This window comes from Aegilops tauschii, chromosome 1 (genome assembly GCF_002575655.3).
Source record: "Aegilops tauschii subsp. strangulata cultivar AL8/78 chromosome 1, Aet v6.0, whole genome shotgun sequence".
Classification (NCBI taxonomy): domain Eukaryota; kingdom Viridiplantae; phylum Streptophyta; class Magnoliopsida; order Poales; family Poaceae; genus Aegilops; species Aegilops tauschii.
The window spans coordinates 23544960-23566722 of NC_053035.3; the positions used below are offsets into that span (position 1 = coordinate 23544960).

General features: G+C 43.7%; 1 long non-coding RNA gene across 1 annotated transcript; it reads left to right on the top strand.

Annotated features, from left to right (window-relative positions):
- The first annotated feature begins 15511 nt into the window (after nt 1-15511).
- Nucleotides 15512-17244, top strand: LOC141040583 (uncharacterized). Its single transcript, XR_012201468.1, has 2 exons — nt 15512-16687; nt 16861-17244. It is a non-coding gene; the product is annotated as an uncharacterized lncRNA (long non-coding RNA).
- Nucleotides 17245-21763: the final 4519 nt, after the last annotated feature.

Consider the following 21763-nt stretch of genomic DNA (forward strand, 5'->3'; position numbering starts at 1 on the left):
ACCTCCTCACAAAGGAGCTAGTGAGATAGTGGTACTGGCGGCACTTCTCTTCCTCGAAGCTCACAAGATCAGCGTTACGCAAATATGCGTTAAATTCTTCCTTGATTCCCGCTCGACCCATAAAGTTTTCTGAAGGCCATTCACAAGGCCGCACTGGAGCATCCCTTGGTGGCTCATCGTCAGCATCACGCATTGCAAGCCTGGGTCCTTGCTTTCTTGAAGAACCACCTTGGAACATTTTCCTAAGCATATTTCTTCCTCTGAAAAATTTCTGAAATTTTAGTTACTTCAAAATAAAAGTGAACCAAGCTCAATAAAATTGATAGCAACTACTCCTACAAGTGCCTAGAGCCTATATCAAGCATTAGAACTACTTGGAACCATATAAATTTGACATGCAAGCTCAAGAACAGGTCACCAAGGCAGCACAAATTTGCAATGAATAAAGCACTAGAACAAAAACTAATTGGACCAATGGAGGAGTCACATACCAAGGAACAATCTCCCCAAGCAGTTTTGTGAGAGGTGCTTTGAGCAAGGAGATCGAAAATCGCAGCAAAATGAGCTAGAACTCGTGCTTGAGCTGGATAGTGATTTTTTGGGAGGAAGAAGAAGTGTGTGGGTGCAGGAATAAGTGGAGGGGGGCCACGGTGGGCCCTCGTGGCCAGGTGCCAGCTCCCCCTGCTGTGTTCTCAGTGCCAGATATTCTCAAATATTCTAGAAAAAATCATATTCCATTTTCAGGGCATTTGGAGAACTTTTATTTTCGGGGTATTTTTATATTGCACGGATAAATCAGAAAACAGACAGAAAAATACTATTTTTACTTTATTTCAACTAAATAACAGAAAGTAGAAAGAGGGTACAGAAGGTTGTGCCTTCTAGTTTCATCCATCTCATGCTCATCAAAAGGAATCCATTAACAAGGTTGATCAAGTCTTGTTAACAAACTCATTCCGAATAACATGAAACCGGAGAAATTTCGAGTAACACTATGTTACCTCAACGGGGATATGCACATCCCCAATAATAAGAATATCATATTTCTTCTTGACAGTAGGAAGAGGAAATTCGAAACCTCCAAAAATAATCGATGGAATTTTTCCAATAGAGTTGATACTATGAACTTGAGGTTGTTTCCTCGGTAAGTGTACCGTATGCTCATTACCGTTAACATGAAAAGTGACATTGTCTTTGTTGCAATCAATAATAGCCCCTGCAGTATTCAAAAAAGGTCTTCCAAGAATAATAGACATACTATCGTCCTCGGGAATATCAAGGATAACAAAGTCCGTTAAAATAGTAACGTTTGCAACCACAACAGGCACATCCTCTCAAATACCGACAGGTATAGCAGTTGATTTATCAGCCATTTGCAAAGATATTTCAGTAGGTGTCAACTTATTCAAGTCAAGTCTACGATATAAAGAGAGAGGCATAACACTAACACCGGCTCCAAGATCACATAAAGCAGTTTTAACATAGTTTCTTTTAATGGAGCATGGTATAGTGGGTACTCCTGGATCTCCAAGTTTCTTTGATATTCCACCTTTAAAAGTATAATTAGCAAGCATGGTGGAAATCTCAGCTTCCGGTATCTTTCTTTTATTAGTAATGATATCCTTCATATACTTAGCATAAGGATTTGTTTTAAGCATATCAGTTAATCTCATACGCAAGAAGATAGGTCTAATCATTTCGGCAAAGCGCTCGAAATCCTCATCATCCTTTTTCTTGGATGGTTTGGGAGGAAAAGGCATGGGTTTCTGAACCCATGGTTCTCTTTCTTTACCATGTTTCCTAGCAACAAAGTCTCTCTTATCATAATGTTGATTCTTTGATTGTGGGTTATCAAGATCAACAGCAGGTTCAATTTCTACATCATTATCATTGCTAGGTTGAGCATCATCATGAACATCATCATTAACATTTTCAGTAGTTTCATGTTCATTACCTGATTGTGTTTCAGCATCAGAAATAGAACTATCATTTGGATTCTCAAGAGGTTCAGAAATAGGTTCACTAGAAGCATGCAAAGTCCTATCATTTTTGTTTTTCTTCCTTTTAGAAGAACTAGGTGCATCTAAATTATTTCTCTGAGAATCTTTTTCAATTCTCTTAGGGTGGCCTTCAGGATACAAAGGTTCCTGAGTCATCTTACCAGTTCTAGTAGCCACTCTAACAGCATAATCAATATCCTTACTATTTAATTCATTGAGCAAATCATTCTGAGCTTTAAGTACTTGTTCTACTTGAGTGGTGACCATAGAAGCATGTTTACTAATAAGTTTAAGTTCACCTTTAACATTAGACATATAATCACCCAAGTGTTCAATCATATAAGCATTTTGTTTTAATTGTCTACCAAAATAAGCATTAAAATCTTCTTGCTTAACCATAAAGTTATCAAACTCATCCAAGCATTGGCTAGCAAACTTAGTAGGAGGGATTTCAGCTTTATCATATCTCTCTACCATTACTACCTGTGTCGGGTTATCAAGACCGTGAGTTTCTTCAATAGGTGGAGGATTAAGATCATATGTTTCTTCAACAGGCGGTAAATTAAGACCATGTATTTCTTCAATAGGAGGTAAATTCTTAACATCTTCAGCTTTAATACCTTTTTCTTTCATAGATTTCTTTGCCTCTTGCATATCTTCAGGACTGAGAAATAGAACACCTCTTTTCTTCGGAGTTGGTTTAGGAATAGGCTCAGGAGTTGGCTCAGGAAGTGTCCAATTATTTTCATTTGTCAACATATTATTCAATAGAATTTCAGCTTCATCCGGTGTTCTTTCCCTGAAAACAGAACCAGCACAACTATCCAGGTAATCTCAGGAAGTATCGGTTAGTCCATTATAAAAGATATCAAGTATTTCATGTTTCTTAAGAGGATGATCAGGCAAAGCATTAAGTAATTGGAGAAGCCTCCCCCAAGCTTGTGGGAGACTCTCTTCTTCAATTTGCACAAAATTATATATTTCCCTTAAAGCAGCTTGTTTCTTATGAGCAGGGAAATATTTAGCAGAGAAGTAATAAATCATATCCTGGGGACTACGCACACAACCAGGATCAAGAGAATTAAACCATATCTTAGCATCACCCTTTAATGAGAACGGAAATATTTTAAGGATATAAAGGTAGCGAGATTTCTCATCATTAGTGAACAGGGTGGCTATATCATTTAATTTAGTAAGATGTTCCACAACAGTTTCAGATTCATAGCCATAAAAAGGATCAGATTCAACCAAAGTAATTATATCAGGATCAGCAGAGAATTCATAATCCTTATCAGTAACACAGATAGGTGAAGCAGCAAAAGCAGGGTCAGGTTTCATTCTAGCATTAAGAGACTGCTGCTTCCATTTAGCTAATAACCTCTTAACATCATACCTATCATTGCAAGCAAAAATTTCTATAGCAATTGCTTCATCCATAACATAGCCCTCAAACACAACAGGTAATTCATATTTATTAGGGGGAGAGTCTTCATCATCACTATCATCGATATTATCAGTAATTTCATTCTCTCTAGCCCTAGCAAGTTGTTCATCAAGAAATTCACCAAGTGGCACAGTAGTATCAAGCATAGAAGTAGTTTCATCATAAGTATCATGCATAGCAGAAGTGGCATCATCAATAACATGCGACATATCAGAATTAATAGCAGAAGCAGGTTTAGGTGTCGCAAGCTTACTCAAAACAGAAGGTGAATCAAGTGCAGAGCTAGATGGCAGTTCCTTACCTCCCCTCGTAGTTGAGGGATAAATTGTTGTCTTAGCGTCTTTCAAGTTCTTCATAGTGACCAGCAGATATAAATCCCAAGTGAGTCAAAGAATAGAGCTATGCTCCCCGGCAACGGTGCCAGAAAATAGTCTTGATAACCCACAACTATAGGGGATCGCAACAGTTTTCGAGGGTAGAGTATTCAACCCAAATTTATTAATTCGACACAAGGGGAGCCAAAGAATATTCTCAAGTATTAGCAACTGAGTTGTCAATTCAGCCACACCTAGATAACTTAATATATGCAGCAAAGTATTTAGTAGCAAAGTAGTATGATAGTAGTGGTAACGGTAACAAAAGTAACAGTAGCAAAAGTAATATTTTTGGTGTTTTGTAGTGATTGTAACAGTAGCAACGGAAAAGTAAATAAGAGAAGAACAATATGTGAAAAGCTCTTAGGCATTGGATCGGTGATGGAGAATTATGTCGGATGCGGTTCATCATGTAACAATCATAACATAGGGTGACACAGAACTAGCTCCAATTCATCAATGTAATGTAGGCATGTATTCCGAATATAGTCATACGTGCTTATGGAAAAGAACTTGCATGACATCTTTTGTCCTACCCTCCCGTGGCAGCGGGGTCCTAATGGAAACTAAGGGATATTAAGGCCTCATTTTAATAGAGTACCGGAACAAAGCATTAGCACATAGTGAATACATGAACTCCTCAAACTATGGTCATCACCGGGAGTGGTCCCAATTATTATCACTTCAGGGTTGCCGGATCATAACACATAGTAGGTGACTATAGACTTGCAAGATAGGATCAAGAACTCACATATATTCATGAAAACATAATAGGTTCAGATCTGAAATCATGGCACTCGGGCCCTAGTGACAAGCATTAAGCATAGCAAAGTCATAGCAACATCAATCTCAGAACATAGTGGATACTAGGGATCAAACCCTAACAAAACTAACTCGATTACATGATAGATATCATCCAACCCATCATCGTCCAGCAAGCCTACGATGGAATTACTCACGCACGGCGGTGAGCATCATGAAATTGGTGATGGAGGATGGTTGATGATGATGACGGCGACGTATTCCCCTCTCCGTAGCCCCGAACGGACTCCAGATCGGCCCTCCCGAGAGGTTTTAGGGCTTGGCGGCGGCTTCGTATCGTAAAACGCGATGAATCCCTCTCCCTGATTTTTTTCTCCCCGAAAGTGAATATATGGAGTTGGAGTTGAGGTCGATGGAGCGTCAGGGGGCCCACGAGGCAGGGGGGCGCGCCCTCCACCCTCGTGGATAGGTGGTGGCCCCCCTGACGTGGATTCTACTTCCAGTATTTTTAATATTTTCCAAAAAGATGTTCCGTGGAGTTTCAGGTCATTCCGAGAACTTTTGTTTCTGCACATAAATAACACAATGGAAAGTCTGCTGAAAACAACGTTAGTCCGGGTTAGTTCCATTCAAATCATGCAAGTTAGAGTCCAAAACAAGGTCAAAAGTGTTTGGAAAAGTAGATACGACGGAGACGTATCAGCAGCGGCAACCGCACGATCTCTGCTTCGCCCACTCCCGCATCTGCTTCGAACGACAACTCGCGCTGGGATCCTGCGGCGGCACCGAAGCGCCAGGACCTCCAAGACGGAGGCATCTGGGTGGAGAAGAAGTTGGAGGCGGCATCATCTGAGGGCACGGGGAGTGGGCATCAAACCTCGTCTCCAATCCGCCGTCCTCATGGGAAGCAGAACGTGAATCAGGTGCACCCTACCAAAAACCATGTTCCATGCCCCATCTGCAAGTCGCATGAGCACATTCCTGCTCGATGCCCTCAAGTTTTCTGCAAACGTTGTAACAAGCTAGGGCATCTTGCATCAGCCTGCGTGGCTTTCCTTCCTTGGGAGTGTATTGCTCCGATGTGCGCTTTTCAAGCCAAAGGGCAGGGGTTCTACTACATCCATGATTCCTGTACGGCTAGTCAGCTTAAGGAGAGATCGAATAACATTATTGTAACTATAGTTGAGGGAGAGACGTCGACCAGCCAGATGGAATTAGATCTCTCTGACTATTTGGCCACGGGTTGGCGTTGCTCGGCTCATGCCATAGGCCCTGGGGTTTTTGTGGTGCGATTTCCTAATCCTCGGGCTGTTGCTCAAATCTGTTATCTGAAAATTGTTACTCTGAAGACAAGTGGTGCCACTATCCATGCTACCCCTTGGTCTTCTGCAGTGGGATCGAAGGGGTTGATGGAAGTAGCCTGGGTGAAAATCAGCAATGTGCCTTTAGATAAAAGAAGTGAGAGGAACCTTGCATTTGTGGCCTCGTTGGTGGGTGTTCCCCTAGAGATAAATATTGCAACTCTGCACCGCCCGGCTTCGGCTCGGGTGAAAATTGGATGTAGGAATGTGGATACCATACCAGGGGTGGCCGAATCAGTCCTAGGGGGACACTTCTATGACTTCTTCTATGAGGTGGAGCAGGTTCTGGTGAGGGATCCGAACCGTGTGAAAAAAGATATAGTGGTGTCTCCTAACCCAGATGGGAACAATGAAAAAAATCAGAAGCAAAATGTGACTCATGGAGCTAACATGGGCAGCTCTTCGACTGGGCTTGGAAGGAAATCTCCCTCCATTCCCCAGAGAGAAGTTCCTGACCCGATTCGAGAGTCACAAGAGAGCATGGAATCTGATGATTCACTCCATACTACGTTACTTATTGATACCATGGAACATGAATTTGAAGAGAAAGAGAAAGTAAGTACACCCCACCAGCAACATTCGGTGATAAAAAACAATGTCAATAAAAATGATCTTAAGTCATATGCTGATGTGGTTAAAAAAATTCCTCAGGTGGTGGAGGTGATTGGGCAACATGGCTCTGATTTAAAGGTGATCAATGAATATAGGGTGGAGTCGCCTGAGATGAACATCACGGTGATCCCTACCCCCCCCCTCTTGTTGCTGAAGAGAATCTTCGCTTCAGCTTGAGGAATGTGCAGTGTAATCTGGAGCGAGTGGATGTCAAAGCTGTTGCTGCGGCAAAAAAGAGGGATCTGGAAGGTAACTCCCAAAACACTAACTCCTTTGAATCTTTATCTGATCCTGAGTTAATGCTTAGAGCTGTCAAAATGGGTGTAGACATACGTGACACTGATTTTACTAGCATTGACATCCTTAGAGAACTGGAAAAAGCTAGAAACAAAGAATCCTTAGATGGGAAGGAGGATAACAATGATAAAAGAAATAATATCTTGCTTTTAACTAATGGGAAGGGGGATCAGACACCTTTGGATTTAAGGTGGTGTGAGGATAATGAAGTAGATGAGGAATCCTTTACTGTAGTTCGATCTAGAAAAAAGAGAGAGAAGAAAACTAATGTGGTTATCTCTAGACCTGTAACTAGAAGTCAAAGGAACAGGAAAATCCCTAATAAATACATTGGTAGCCCTATCTTGCCTCCTGGTAGGAATGCCAAACAGGGAAAGAAATCCAATGTTATCAAATGAATGGTCTGTTCTGGAACTGCAGAGGAGCAGGGAAGAAAGGGATGACTACCTGCTTCTCTGACATCATCAAAGATCATTCCCTAGATTTCATTTGCCTTCAATAAACTATCAAAAAACCTTCCCCCCTAAAAGTCTTAGGAAGATTGATCGTATGAGTAATTTTGATTGGAATTGGATACCCTCGAATGGTAAAGCAGGTGGTATCCTATGTGGTGTCAGGAAGGAAACCTTGGAAGTGATATCCTGGACCCCTGGTAGATTCTGTCTGCAGGCAAACCTATATGATGTTAAGCTCAAACGTGTTTGGGCAATTATAACAGTCTATGGGGCGGCTCATGACGACAGTAAAGATGATTTCCTTATTGAACTTGCTTCGATGTGCTTGCGCACTCAGGTTCCGCATATAGTGGGAGGTGATTTTAATATTTTACGAGGTAATGGTGATAAAAATAAAACTATGAGTCGATCTCCTTATGTAGACAAGTTCAACTCCCTTTTTAACTCCCTGTGTCTTAGAGAGATTCATATGGGTGGAGGTAAATATACGTGGACCAATAACCAAAAGCACCCTACTCTAGAGAAACTTGACAGAGTTTTGATGAGTTTTGAATGGGAAGATTTATTCCCTCTTGTCACGGTCCGTAAGTTGGTTAGGGATGTTTCTGATCATAACCCTCTTTTACTTTCCTCAGGGGCGAAGAATCCTGACACCCCACATCAACGGGAGTTCAGATTTGAACTCAGTTGATTGAGAGATGAGAAGTTTTATCCTACGGCCAAAAGAATTTGGGAACAACCAGTTCGTGCTACAGACCCTATAGATGTTCTTAATATCAAGCTGAAACGGCTTAAGAAATACTTTAAAGGGTGGGGTTCCCATACTTTTGGGCATAATAGGAAAAGAAAGAAGTGCATTAAGGCTGAACTGGAAAAGATTGAGCAGGAGGAGGAAGAGGGTCCCCTCGATCCGGAGCTGTATGAAAAGAAAGTGTGCTTGCAAACTGAACTAAATGATATTCTTGTCAATGAAGAGCTGTTCTGGTTGCAACAATCTAATGAAAAGATGGCTATTAAAAGGTGATCTCAACACAGCCTTCTATCATCGAGTAGCTAATGGTAAAAAACGTAAGAACACCATTCAGTCTTTACTGATGGAGAAGTGACGATTGAGGGAACCGATAATCTTCTTGCACATGCCACAGCCTACTATAAAGAGCTCTTTGGGCCTGCTAGTGGAAACCTTTTTAGATTATCCACTAATATGTGGCCTGAGAGTGAAAAACTCAATGCAGAAGATAATATCCTCCTTACTGGGGCATTCACAGAAGAAGAGGTGAAAAAAGCCCTTGATGGCATGGAAAGTAATCGTGCGCCTGGACCGGACAACATTCCAGCGGAGTTTTATAAACACTGCTGGGATTTTGTAAAAAATGATATCATGCGCCTTTTTGAGGCCTTCCATAATAACACTTTGGATGTGGCCCGTCTCAATTATGGTATCATTACCCTAATCCCTAAAATGAGTGGAGCCAAGAAAATTCAGCAATATATGCCTATTTGCCTCCTCCGCTGTCCATACAAACTTATCACAAAGGTTTTGGACAACAGAGTGGCTATATTCGCTGACAAACTTATCAGTAAGCACCAGAATGCCTTTATTAAACATAGAAATATTATGGATGGCATACTTACGTTGCACGAAGTTCTTCATCACACGCACCACAAAAAGAAAGTGGGTGTGGTGCTGAAGCTAGACTTCAAAAAGGCCTATGACAAAATCAACTGGGACTTCCTGCTGGAGTGTCACAAGATTAGGGGCTTTGGTCCTACTTGGTGTGGTTGGATCCAATTTTTTTTTTAAAATGGGACTGTCAGTATCAAGTTGAATAATGAAACTGGCCCTTATTTCCAGAGTCATAAAGGGGTACGGCAGGGAGATCCACACTCGCCCTTTCTGTTCAATATGGCTGTTGAAGCCTTGTCCAAAATGATTCGCAACGCCCAAGAAGAAGGCCTGCTGACAGGTCTTGCCCCAGACCTGATTAGTGGGGGGGTAGCTATTCTTCAATACGCTGATGACACTGTCATCTGTCTTGAGCATAATAGAGAAGCTGCAATTAATCTCAAGCTTTTACTATACATTTTTGAACTCATGTCTGGGCTTAAAATAAATTTCCTAAAGAGTGAAATACTCTGTGTAGGAGGGGATGATAATCTGTTAACCTTCTACTCTGATCTGTTTAATTGTCAGATAGGGCATTTTCCTATGAGATATTTGGGAGTGCCTGTAAGCTTTTCCACTCTACGAGCTCTTGACTGGAGCTTTGCGGATGATAAATTCCTTAAATGTTGTGAGTCATGGATTGGTAATTCGGCTTCCTCAGGGGGAAGATTGACACTCCTTAATTCTTCCCTTACAAGTATCATTTATTACTACATGTCTATGTTCATGCTCCCTAAAAAGATCATTGAGAAGTTGGACAAGCACAGAAAAACGTTCTTTTGGCAGGAAACTGGTGGTCGAAAAAGATACCACTTGGTGAAATGGTCTAGAATCCGTAGATCCAAAAATAAAGGGGGATTAGGAGTCAAAGATCTACATAAGCAAAATATCAGCCTCCTCACCAAATGGTGGTGGAAGCTGGAGACACAACAAGGCCTTTGGCAAGATGTGGTTCGGGCCAAATACTTTAAGAATGACACAGTATCCTTGGTGAAGTGTAAATTTGGGGATTCCCCCATTTGGAAGGCCATTTTGAAAGTTAAAGAGGTATACTTGGCAGGGAGAGAGGTGGTAATGAAATCTGGAGATATTACGAGATTGTGGAGAGATACCATTCTGGGGGAACCTCCTTTGCAAGATCGATTCCCAGCCTTATTTAGCATTTGTAATTACCAAGAAATTACAGTGGCTGGTTTTAAGAGTTTTGCGGGCAATGATTTCTTTAGAAGACGGCTGCACCCTCCTCTAGTAGATCAATGGAAAAAGCTGGGAGAGGTGGTGAAATCCTGGCCAGGGTCAACGGAACCAGACCAGGTTTGCTGGGCCCTCGACAATAAGAAATACTTCACTACTAGATCAGTCTATGTCTACCTGGAGAGGCAGTTGGTAGGATGTGATTACAGGTGGATCTGAAAAGCTAAGATACCCCTGAAAATTCAGATTTTCCTTTGGCAATTGTTTCAAGATGCCATTCTGACTAGAGAGGTCATGAAAAAAATGGCTTGGGAATCCTAGATGCTCATTTTGTAGAAACATTGAAACATCCCAACATTTGTTCTTTACTTGTCCAGTGGCTCGGGTAGTCTGGAGGACGGTAGGCTGTGTTCTGGGCACAGACCTATGCCCAAATAACATCTGGCAATATTTCTCCTGGTGCTATGTATTCCTACCTGATGGAGCCAGGTTCTATACTTTTGGCCTGGCAGCCATATGCTGGGCCATTTGGAATAGCCGCAACCAGACTACTTTTGAACATAAACAACTTAAAACACCATTTAATGTGGTATACTCTGCCTGTGGTTTTTTGACATATTGGGATGGCTTGATGACTGGTGCTGATCGGGAGGCAATGGAGCGTGGTGCGAAGATGCTCAAGACGAACGCTTCGGCAATGATGAGGATTTGCGCAGCTCCAGCCAGGGCGACGATGGATTGAAGCTGGTGCTAACTTCGCTGGTGATAAGGCCTACATCCCGGTCCGACCTGATGCCTAGCTTTTGTGAGACTTTTTCACTCCTGTGCGGGTGTGTGCTTGCTCAGCTGTGAGCCTTGTGAACTTCGAGGTTGATACTGTTGGTTCTTTTGCTGCTTGTGGTCTGAGTGTGGAGTTGGGTGTCACTGGGTTTTCGCCCCACAGCGGGCTGCTCGATGACGAGTGCTCGTGGTGGGTTTCCCAGTGATGCTTTGAACTCACGCTCCCTTTCCTGTTTCCTTATGTTTGCTAGTAGGTCTTTGCGTCAGTTTGAGTAAGTTTTGGAGGTTGTGGGGTGACATGAACTATGTATTTCCGTTATGATGAGTAATGGAAAGGGGTGGCGCCCGGTTCAAAAAAAAAGCTCCAAAAAAGTGAAGAAACCTTGATCCACCAACACGTGACATCTTCCTGAACGTACAATGTGCACTGGCTAGAACTAGTAGTTCAGTAAAGAAGTGTAGCTCCTCTCCAAGATTCTCTCGTAGTCGGCAAATTAATTATTGTACTGCTGCAAGCAAGCGCATCGGTATTCGGTACATCGACCGTCCCTTGTAAAGTAAGAAAAGCTAGCTTCAGCTTACTTGTTCTACTCTACACGGCTGGTCGATCAAGTGCTATCTGTTCAATTCAAGCCCTTAAATCAAGTAATCTAGAGCCAGCGTGGTTGTCACTTGATGCTCGTGTGCGTGCGGCGTTGAACTTTTACCTGGACGGCGCCAGAGGCTGGCCGGAGTGCGACGTCCGCCAATGGCAGGATAAAGTTGCAAAGCAAAAGCAACCAGCTCAGGGGCATCGAAATCTCCGGCTAACCAGCGCCGCAGGCTACCCGTGGCCTGGCCTGGCCTGAATAAGGTGCAATCGCATGTGCAAATATGGACTCTATCTCTGTTACTGGAGATCATTAGTTCTTTTTCTATTATCTTCTTTTAATGTTCTATTAGTTTCTTTTAACCTTCTGTTTTAATGCAAAAACAAAAGATGCGATGTGCCGCTACATATGTCCAGGGATAAATTCAGTTGTTCCGCACACATTGATCAACAAATGAGATCCCAGTACTTAAAGCTAGCCAACCACCCACACGCCCGGCCACTGCGGCTTCACGAACGGAGCAGAGAAAAATCACATAACATTCTAGTGTAACTGTTGATGTAAATCTTGACACAACATACTGGAAAAAAAAGACTTGCACGGTCAGATGGAGTAAGAGTAAGATAAAAACCAGAACCGATTTTAATTTAGCTTCCTGGTCTGTCCATCCTTGGGTTTCATGACACCCGGGCGATATCTCCTCTGTCCTGAGCTGGTGGATTCAACATCTTTAAATCTGTCATCATCCTCATCAACCTCAAGCTCGTAGGTGACTCTGCCCTTGGTTTTTAACTGCTTTCATGCCGGACAGAAACATTGTTGAAGGGGTGGTCGTCCTTCATGAAACGCTCCATGAAATCCATTCAAAAAAATTAGATGGAGTAATTTTTAAGGTGGATTTCGAGAAAGCGTACGATAAGGTCAAATGGTCATTCCTTCAACAGGCATTGCGTATGAAAGGTTTTGATGAAGCCTGGCGCCGCCAGGTTGAATCATTTACGCAAAAAGGTAGTGTGGGAATTAAAGTGAATGACGATATTGGTCGTTACTTTCAGACACATAAAGGCCTAAGACAAGGAGATCCGATGTCCCCTATACTGTTTAACATTGTGGTTGATATGTTAGCAATTTTGATAGGAAGGGCTAAGGAGAATGGTCAAGTAGGTGGCTTGGTACCTCATTTTGTTGATGGAGGTGTATCCATCCTGCAGTACGCTGGTGATACAATCATCTTTATGGAGCATGACTTGGCCAAGGCGAGAAATATGAAGTTGGTGTTATGCCTTTTCGAACAATTGACCGGGTTAAATAATTAACTTTCATAAGAGCGAGTTGTTCTGCTTTGGTAGAGCCAAGGATGAACAGGATGCTTATAGGCAATTGTTCGGGTGCGAGTTGGGGGAGTTACCTTTCTCTTACTTAGGTATCCCGATCCACCATCGAAGGCTGACGAACAAAGAATGGAAGTGCGTCGAAGACCGATTTGAGAAAAAGCTGAGTTGCTGGAAGGGCAAGCTAATGTCATACGGTGGCCGATTAATTCTGATAAATTCGGTTCTCACGAGTATGCCTCTGTTTCTCTTATCGTTCTTTGAAGTCCCAGTTGGTATCAGGAAAAGACTGGACTTCTATCGATCGCGTTTCTTTTGGCAGGGTGATGACTTAAAAAGAAAGTACCGGCTAGCTAAATGGGATATCATCTGTAGACCGAAAGACCAAGGGGGTCTCGGGATCGAGAATCTTGAAGTTAAGAACAGATGTCTTCTTAGTAAGTGGCTGTGGAAACTGTCTTCTGAGACTGATGCCACGTGGGCGCAAATCCTTCGTAGCAAGTACCTCCACACAAAAACTTTGTCCCAGGTTACAGTCAGGCTGACCGACTCGCCTTTCTGGAGAGGACTGATGAAAGTCAAACAATCCTTTTTTTAATAGGACAAAGTTCATTATTGGCAACGGTGCTACTACACGTTTCTGGGAGGATACTTGGCTAGGAGAGACACCCTTGGCCATTCAATATCCGTCTGTATATCGTATTGTTCAACGACGTGAGGTGTTCGTTGCAACGGTATTTCAATCTATCCCCCTTAATATTCAGTTCATACGGTCGCTAGCGGGCAATCGTTGGGAAGCTTGGCTTCGTCTAGTTAGGAGACTGATGGAGGTTCAGCTTTCTCAACAACCCGATGCATTACGCTGGAAGCTGGCTAGGTCTGGAGTATTCACAGTTAAATCAATGTATATTGATGTTATTAATTCGTCCTCCATTCCTACCTCTAAGCATGTTTGGGATGTTAAAGTGCCTTTGAAAATAAAAGTGTTTATGTGTTTTGTCCATAAACAAGTTATTTTAACCAAGGACAACTTGATAAAGGGTAATTGGACAGGACCTACTAGGTGTAGTTTCTGTGATCGGGATGAGACGATTAAACACCTCTTTTTTGATTGCCCGTTAGCCAAAGTTCTATGGCAGACGGTCCACATTGCTTTTAAGATTACTCCACCAAATTCTGTCAATGCGCTATTTGGAACATGGCTTAATGGGATTGAGCGTGACTTAGCGAGACATATTTGTGTTGGAGTTTGCGCCTTGTTGTGGACTATCTGGAATTGCAGAAATGATTTGGTTTTTAACAGAATATCACGTATTCACTTTTTGCAGGTTATTTTCCGAGCCACGACACTGATCCGTTCGTGGTCGTTACTCACTCAGACGGAGGCCAGGGAGCATTTGGTTACTGGATCTCTCCGCTGTGAGATGGTAGCTCGGGATATCTTCAACCGTTTTAGATGACGGTCATGTAATAGGATAGACAATTAGTTTACCTATCTATCTTTAGCTAGCCGGTTGTGGCATCTTTTCTTGGCTAGTTGGTGTTTCTAGCCCTTTTAGCTATGTGTGAGCTTTCCTTTTTGTTTTGTCAGTTGAAGACTTTGGAACCTTGTTGGAACCTGTTTATTTGGTTAATAAGATGGCCGTATGCATCACTCTGATGCAGAGGCCGGGGAGCCCCCCCTTTTCCAAAAAAAAAACTGCTGCCTAAAGTCTCTCTGCTCCTCAAGCATCCGCCCCTTTGTCTGCTCGTCATACATGGCCAAGTTAGCCAACATGATGGCCCAGTTCGCAGCCAGTTTCGGGTCTCTCCTGACGAAGAGACCAGGCACCTTCAGATCGCTGGTTTCTTCCCTGTAGGAGAGGACACGTTTCACATCGCTATCTGGCACTTGGATCAACACCTTCTTCTTCTTCTTCTTGATCTCCGTCGTCGACGGCTCCGCTGAGTTTCCGGCTGGCCCGCGGCCAACAGCCGGATCGGCTGGTGCGATTTTCTGAAGCTGCGGATCCGACGGCTCCTCATCCTTCTCGAACGAAGAACTCGTGCTTGCCATTGGTGTCTGCAACTGCACCCAATCCTATTGATTTGATTGTTTTGATGAGGAAATCAGGCACCTGGATATGTATATACACGTACGCGCGAGCTATGGAGTCCTTGTCGGACTCTTCTAAGTTGTAAAGGAAATATGTATGTAGGACCTGCCGGAATCAGCAGCAGCAATCCGACAATAATTCTGTCAGGAACATGCAGGTCTGGGAACATGAATCACAAGCAGAATCTAACACGAGGGGCTGGCTGCAGGTTTGCTGCACCGCCTCAACGAATACGACCAATAAGCGACAAAATTCTGGAATCCGACATCGTCTCTGTAGGGTTTCCGGCCAACTCAACGGGTGCATTATTCTGAACCTGCGAATTTGAGCCCGCCACGGGCATCCGCACCGACTGCCTGCTATGTGTTAGAATTTATGTTTATCTCTATTTTGTAATCTCAACCAACATATCTTCTCTCTCGTAGCTATCCAGGAAATCTCCTTGTAACGACCTGATCATATGCGATCGGTCTCCTTCAACTTGTAAGCCAAGGCATGGCTGTTTGCCTCAGATCAATATAAATCAAACGCGGCTCCTCATTGAGGAACAGGAACGCTTCCCAATTTAACATGATATTAGAGCCACCTCTTCTCTACACATCTAGCCACAACAAAACCACAAACCACAACCGCCGCCACCGTCGCTATGTCTTCCTCGTTGTCTGTCGCCCTCAATCTCAGGTCACCGCCGACTGAGAAGCTTGCAAGAGGAAACTTCATCCTCTGGAAGGCACAAGTCCTACCAGCCCTGCGAGGAGCGTAGGTGACTGGTTTGCTGGACAACAGCGGCGCAGCTCCGCCCAAAACGGTGGAGACCACGCAGGCGGACAAGACCACGGCCATGGCGCCGAACCCGCTGTATGCGGCCTGGATCGCCAAAGATCAACAGGTGCTCTCATATCTACTGAACTCCATGACTCCAGAAATACTTGCGCAGGTCATCGAGAAGGATTCCACCTTCCAGTTGTGGACAGCTGTGACAGCCATCTTCGCCTCCCAATCGCAGTCTCGGATTACAAATCTCAGAATTGCGATCACCAACACCAAAAAGGGCACCATGTCAAGCTCTGCATTTATGGCCAAGATATAAAGAGTCTCGGCGATGAGCTAGCAGCCGCTCGCCGTCCGGTTTCTGACCCGGAGATGGTGGACTACATCTCGGCAGGACTGGACCGTGACTACGAACCTGTGGTTGCGGCGATCGGTGCCATCAAGAACACAATCACCGCCGACGATCTCTTTGCCCAAATTTCTGCTTTCGACCAGAGAATGGAGATGTTGGGCGATGCTTTTTCTGGTGGCTTCCACACTTCTACAAACGCTGCCTACAGAGGCCGCGGCCAAGGTCGTGGGAAACCCTACCGCGGGCGTGGCACAAGGGGGCGCGGCCGTGGAGATCGGCAGCCCTCTCCTGCTCGCGGCGGGAACGGCTACAGAGGGCGCCAGCGACAGAACCAACCACAACAAGTGCGTGATCAGCAGTAGCGCGACAACCCTGAGTGCCAAATATGCCTCAAATATCATCCAGGCGGGCGCGGCTCTGCTGGTGGCGCTATGAAGATGGAGAACCAGAAGAGAAGGCGGCGCATGCAGCCACCTACGGCGTGGATACCAACTGGTATGCTGACACAGGAGCCACCAATCACATCACAGGAGAACTTGGTCAGCTGACGATGCGGGAGAAGTACAACGGAGGCGATTAAATCCACACGACAAGCGGTTCTGGTATGGCAATAACACATATCGGTAGTTCAATTGTTAAAAACCCCATAAAAAATTTGCATCTGAAAAATATTCTACATGTTCCTGAAGCAGCAAAAAGCCTTCTTTCTGTTCATCGATTCACTCGTGATAATCATGTTCTCATAGAGTTTCATCCCTATTTTTTCTTGGTTAAGGAGCTGGTCACACGGAGAATCATTCTTAGAGGATGGTGTGTGGGAGGTCTCTACCCACTCATATCATCATCATCATCAGCGTCAAATAAACAAGCGTATCTCGTCATCAAGCCATCTTCAGCAAAGTGGCACAGTCGCTTGGGTCACCCGTCCTCAGTAATTGTTAGACATGTCCTTAGCAAGAATAAGCTCTCCTATGAGCCTCATGTTGAGTCAGTTTGTGATCCGTGTCAACAAGCAAAAATTCATCAATTACCTTACCCTATCTCTACCAGTGTGTTCACTGCACCATTGCAACTCATATTTTCAGATGTATGGGGTCCAGCCCTCATTTCCGTTGGAAGATTTTCCTATTATGTAAGCTTCATTGATGACTATAGTAAATTTACTTGGATTTACTTGTTAAAGAAAAGATCTGATGTATTCCAAGTTTTCACCAATGTCCAAAATCTTGTTGAACGCAAACTGAACTCTAAAATTATTGCTACGCAAACAGACTGGGGAGGTGAGTATGAGAAACTCAACTCATTATTTCAAAAACATGGCATTTATCATCATGTTTCTTGCCCTCATGCTCACCAACAAAACGGGTCCGCTAAAAGAATGCATCATCACATTGTTGATGTAGGGCTTGCATTGCTAGCTAATGCATCCATGCCACTTAAGTTCTGGGACGAAGCTTTCTTAACTGCTACATACCTTATCAACTTGCTTCCTAGTAGGGTCATCAAACTTGAAACACCCATCACACGACTCCTTGGTATAACACTAGATTACACATCACTCCGCATTTTTTGGTTGTGCATGTTGGCCGAACCTTCGGCACTACAACACACGCAAACTTGCCTTTCGTTCAAAGAGATGTGTGTTCTTAGGATACAGTCCCATGCACAAAGGTGTCAAGTGCTTGGATGTTCATACAGGAAGAGTCTATATATCCAGAGATGTTGTATTCAATGAGTCCATCTTTCCGTTTGCATCTCTACATCCCAACGCCGGTGCCCTCCTTCGAAAGGAAATTCTTCTCCTTCCTAAAAATCTCCGGAGTTTTGATCAAGGGGGAGACAATTGTACTGACCAAAATTATGATAATATTCACCAGTTCTGCTCTTGTCCCTGTGCAGGTTGGCAACGAAAACGGCTCTCAAAATGATGTCCAGAATGATCAGACCGAGGGGATATTTCATGTGCCACAAGAAGACGAAAACAACACTGAAAACGGAGCTGATCCGGTGACGCCAGCAACTCCTGTGCGGTTGTTAGCCTCGGATCGCGGGACGCAATCATCCTCGGATCACGGTTCCAACGGGCGCGGGCGCGCTCCCTCGACCAGCCGGCCCCGCGCCTCCACGTCACCAGCAGGCGGGGCCGCACCCCCCTCGTGCTTCATGCCGCAGTCCCACGCCTCGTCCAGCCAGCCCCGCGCCTCCACATCATCAGCAGGCGGGGCCGCATCCCCCTCGTGCTCCACGTTGCTGTCCCCCTGCATGCATGCACCAGGCGAGGCGGGATCTCCTGCGTCCGCAGACCCTGTGGACACCAGGATGATTGGTGGAGACGGGGCCACACCAAAATCCACCGGATCTTCCGTGCCAACGCCAGCGGGATCGACTGGATCTTCTGCATCTGACTCTCCTGTGCAACGTGTACAGCCAGCAGCTTCTACACGAGTCATGACACGTCTACAGAAAGGTATAAAGAATCCAAAAATACGTACTGATCGGCACTATACCATATGGCATGTTGTGTATCTCAGGTGAACCAACAACGTTGAATGAGGCACTTGATGATCCAAGGTGGAAGAAGGCCATGGATGAAGAATATTCTGCACTCATGAGAAATAAAACTTGGCATCTCGTGCCAGATCAGAGAGGTAAAAATATTATGATTGCAAATGGGTGTACAGGGTTAAAAAGAAGGCAGATGGAACTATTGACAGGTATAAGGCACAATTGGTTGCAAAGGGTTTAAAACAACGCTATGGTATAGATTATGAAGATACCTTTAGTCCTGTTGTGAAAGCTGCCACAATAAGACTTATTCTAGCTATTGTTGTGTCCAGGGGTGGAGTTTGCGTCAGCTGGATGTACAGAAAACGTTTTTGCATGGTGTTCTGGAAGAGGAAGTTTACATGAGACAGCCACCTGGGTATGTGAGTAAGAAAACGCCACATTATGTATGCAAGCTTGACAAGTCACTTTATGGGTTAAAACAGGCACCTAGAGCATGGTACTCTAGGTTGAGCACTCAGTTAAGATGTCTTGGCTTCTTTGCATCAAGGGCTGATACATCATTGTTCATTTACAACAAGGCAAAAGTAGTCATTTTTGTGCTTATCTATGTTGATGATATTATTGTTGCAAGTTCATCACAAGATGCTACTAATGCTCTTCTACATGACTTGAGCTCAGAGTTTGCCTTGAAGGATCTAGGAGATCTACACTTCTTTCTAGGTATTGAGGTTAAGAAAACTCAGGATGGTATAGTATTGAATCAAGAGAAATATGCCAATGAGCTTCTGGTTCGCATGGGAATGAAAAATTGTAAACCTGCACTTACTCCATTGTCCTCTTCAGAAAGACTCTCAGCTTATGAAGGGGAGCCTCTTCAAGAGGTAGAAAGTACGAGGTACAAAAGCACTGTTGGAGCATTATAGTACTTGACACTTACACGTCCAGATATTTCATTTGCTGTTAACAAAGTTTGTCAGTATTTGCATGCTCCTACCACTACACACTGGTCAACTGTCAAGAGGATTGTGAGATATGTAAAACACACTGTGAGCTTGGGCCTTAACTTCATACGTTCTAATTCTACACTTGTCAGTGCATTCTCTGATGCTGATTGGGTAGGTTGTAGTGATGACAGAAAATCAACTGGAGGCTTTGCAGTCTTTTTTGGGTCCAATCTCATCTCTTGGTGTGCAAGAAAACAGCAAACAGTATCAAGGTCAAGTACAGAGGCTGAGTATAAATCTTTGGCCAATGCCACTGCAGAAATTATTTGGTTAGAGTCACTACTTGAGGAACTGGGAGTTAAGTTAAATCGTGTCCCATGTCTTTGGTGTGACAACTTGGGTGCAACATACTTATATGCAAATACTGTATTTCATGCCAGAACAAAACATATTGAAATTGACTTTACTTTGTACGTGAAAAAGTTGCAGACAAGAAACTTGAGATACGGTTCATCCCTTCCAAAGATCAAGTAGCTGATGGATTTACCAAGGCATTGCCAGCAAAACCATTTGAAGAATTCAAGAGGAATCTGAACCTAGGATAGTTGAGATTAAGGGAGGGTGTTAGAATTTATGTTTATCCCTACTTTGTAATCTCAACCAACATATCTTCTCTCTCTCTCTCTCTCTCTCTTAGCTATCCAGGAAATCTCTTTGTAACGACCTGATCACATGCGATTGGTCTCCTTCAACTTGTAAGCCAAGGCATGGCTGCTTGCCTCAAATCAATATAAATCAAACGCGGCTCCTCATCCAGGAGTAGGAACGCTTCCCAATTTAACATGCTATGGATAGTTTTGATGAGAAACATGGCGCCTCTCGATGTATAGACACGTGTGGCGAGCGAGCCCTGGTTGGACTTAGGTCTAGTCAAACACGCGTGTGCTAGCAAATAAACACTCCCTTCCAGATTTTTTGCAGACCCCTTCATTTTTATTGGACACTGATAACGCCCACACATGTGGCATATTAGACATCCGCCCAGAGGCGGAGCCAGGATTTCTCAAAGCATAGGATTAAAACTAAGTGACTACTATTTTTTTTGATAAAAGAGAGCTTGCCACTCCGATTTCATTTAAAGAAATCGATCGTTCACAGACTCCAGACCCGAACTTACAACCATCTGACGATGCTATGTTGAAGAAGGGATCCATCCCTCCCTCCCCCACACAGCAGCATGTCAGGATTAGCTAAATCCCCAACGCCAAACAACGCTAGAGAAACCCAACAGAGATAGCATTCCAGTTCCACTCGCTAACATAAAGGGATTTAATAAGTCACTGGCATCATAAGCCAGAAGTTTTATAGATCGCTACCAAAAAGATGGAAGGAGAAAAAGCAAAAAGAGCAGAAGGCAGCACAAAGAAGATAAGCTTCAGCGCAGGTTGATCTTCAGAAGCCTCCCAGTCTTGGGACTCTAGTCGTTCATCCACGTGTCGCCTTGAATATCTCCGTGGCAACCTGCTCAACTTGATTTACGCCCTCCTTCATGCGATCTATTCTTCCTTGGATTTTCTGCAATACACAACATTCATGTAAATTCTTAATGATTAGATTTACAGGAACACAGGGATCAATAACCCTATGATTATCAAAGACTAGTCTGTTTCTCAGTTTCCACATTGTCCAGAGCATAGCCGATATACCAATTGCCATAAGATCCTTATCATTTTTCTCAAATTTGTTTAACCATCTACCAAAAATATCATTAATTTTATCAAAGGAACATTTCATCACCATCCACAACATTTTGGCCACAGAGTAGTGTACAAATAAATGTTCTATATCTTCCTCCCGCCCACAGAAGGAGAATTTTGTATCACCCTGCCACCCTCTTTTTTTCAAGTTTTGTTTGGTAAGAATACTTTGCCTCAGCAATAGCCATAAGAAGACTTTGACCCTGGGAGGCATTTTTGTTTTCCATAGGAATTCGTATGGATAATGCATCCCATTTTGAAGCAAGTACCTATAACACGATTTGACAATGTATTTACCATCTCTAGACAGGGTCCATTTGATCTTGTCTTGGGTTTTGTCAAGTGTCACACTCTCACACACCTCTTTTATGTGCTCCCATAAAAGCAAAGATTCCCCACACAAAGATCTTCTGAAGCTAACTTTATCAAGCCCTTTTTTCAAAACATGAGCCACCGACCTTTCTTTATC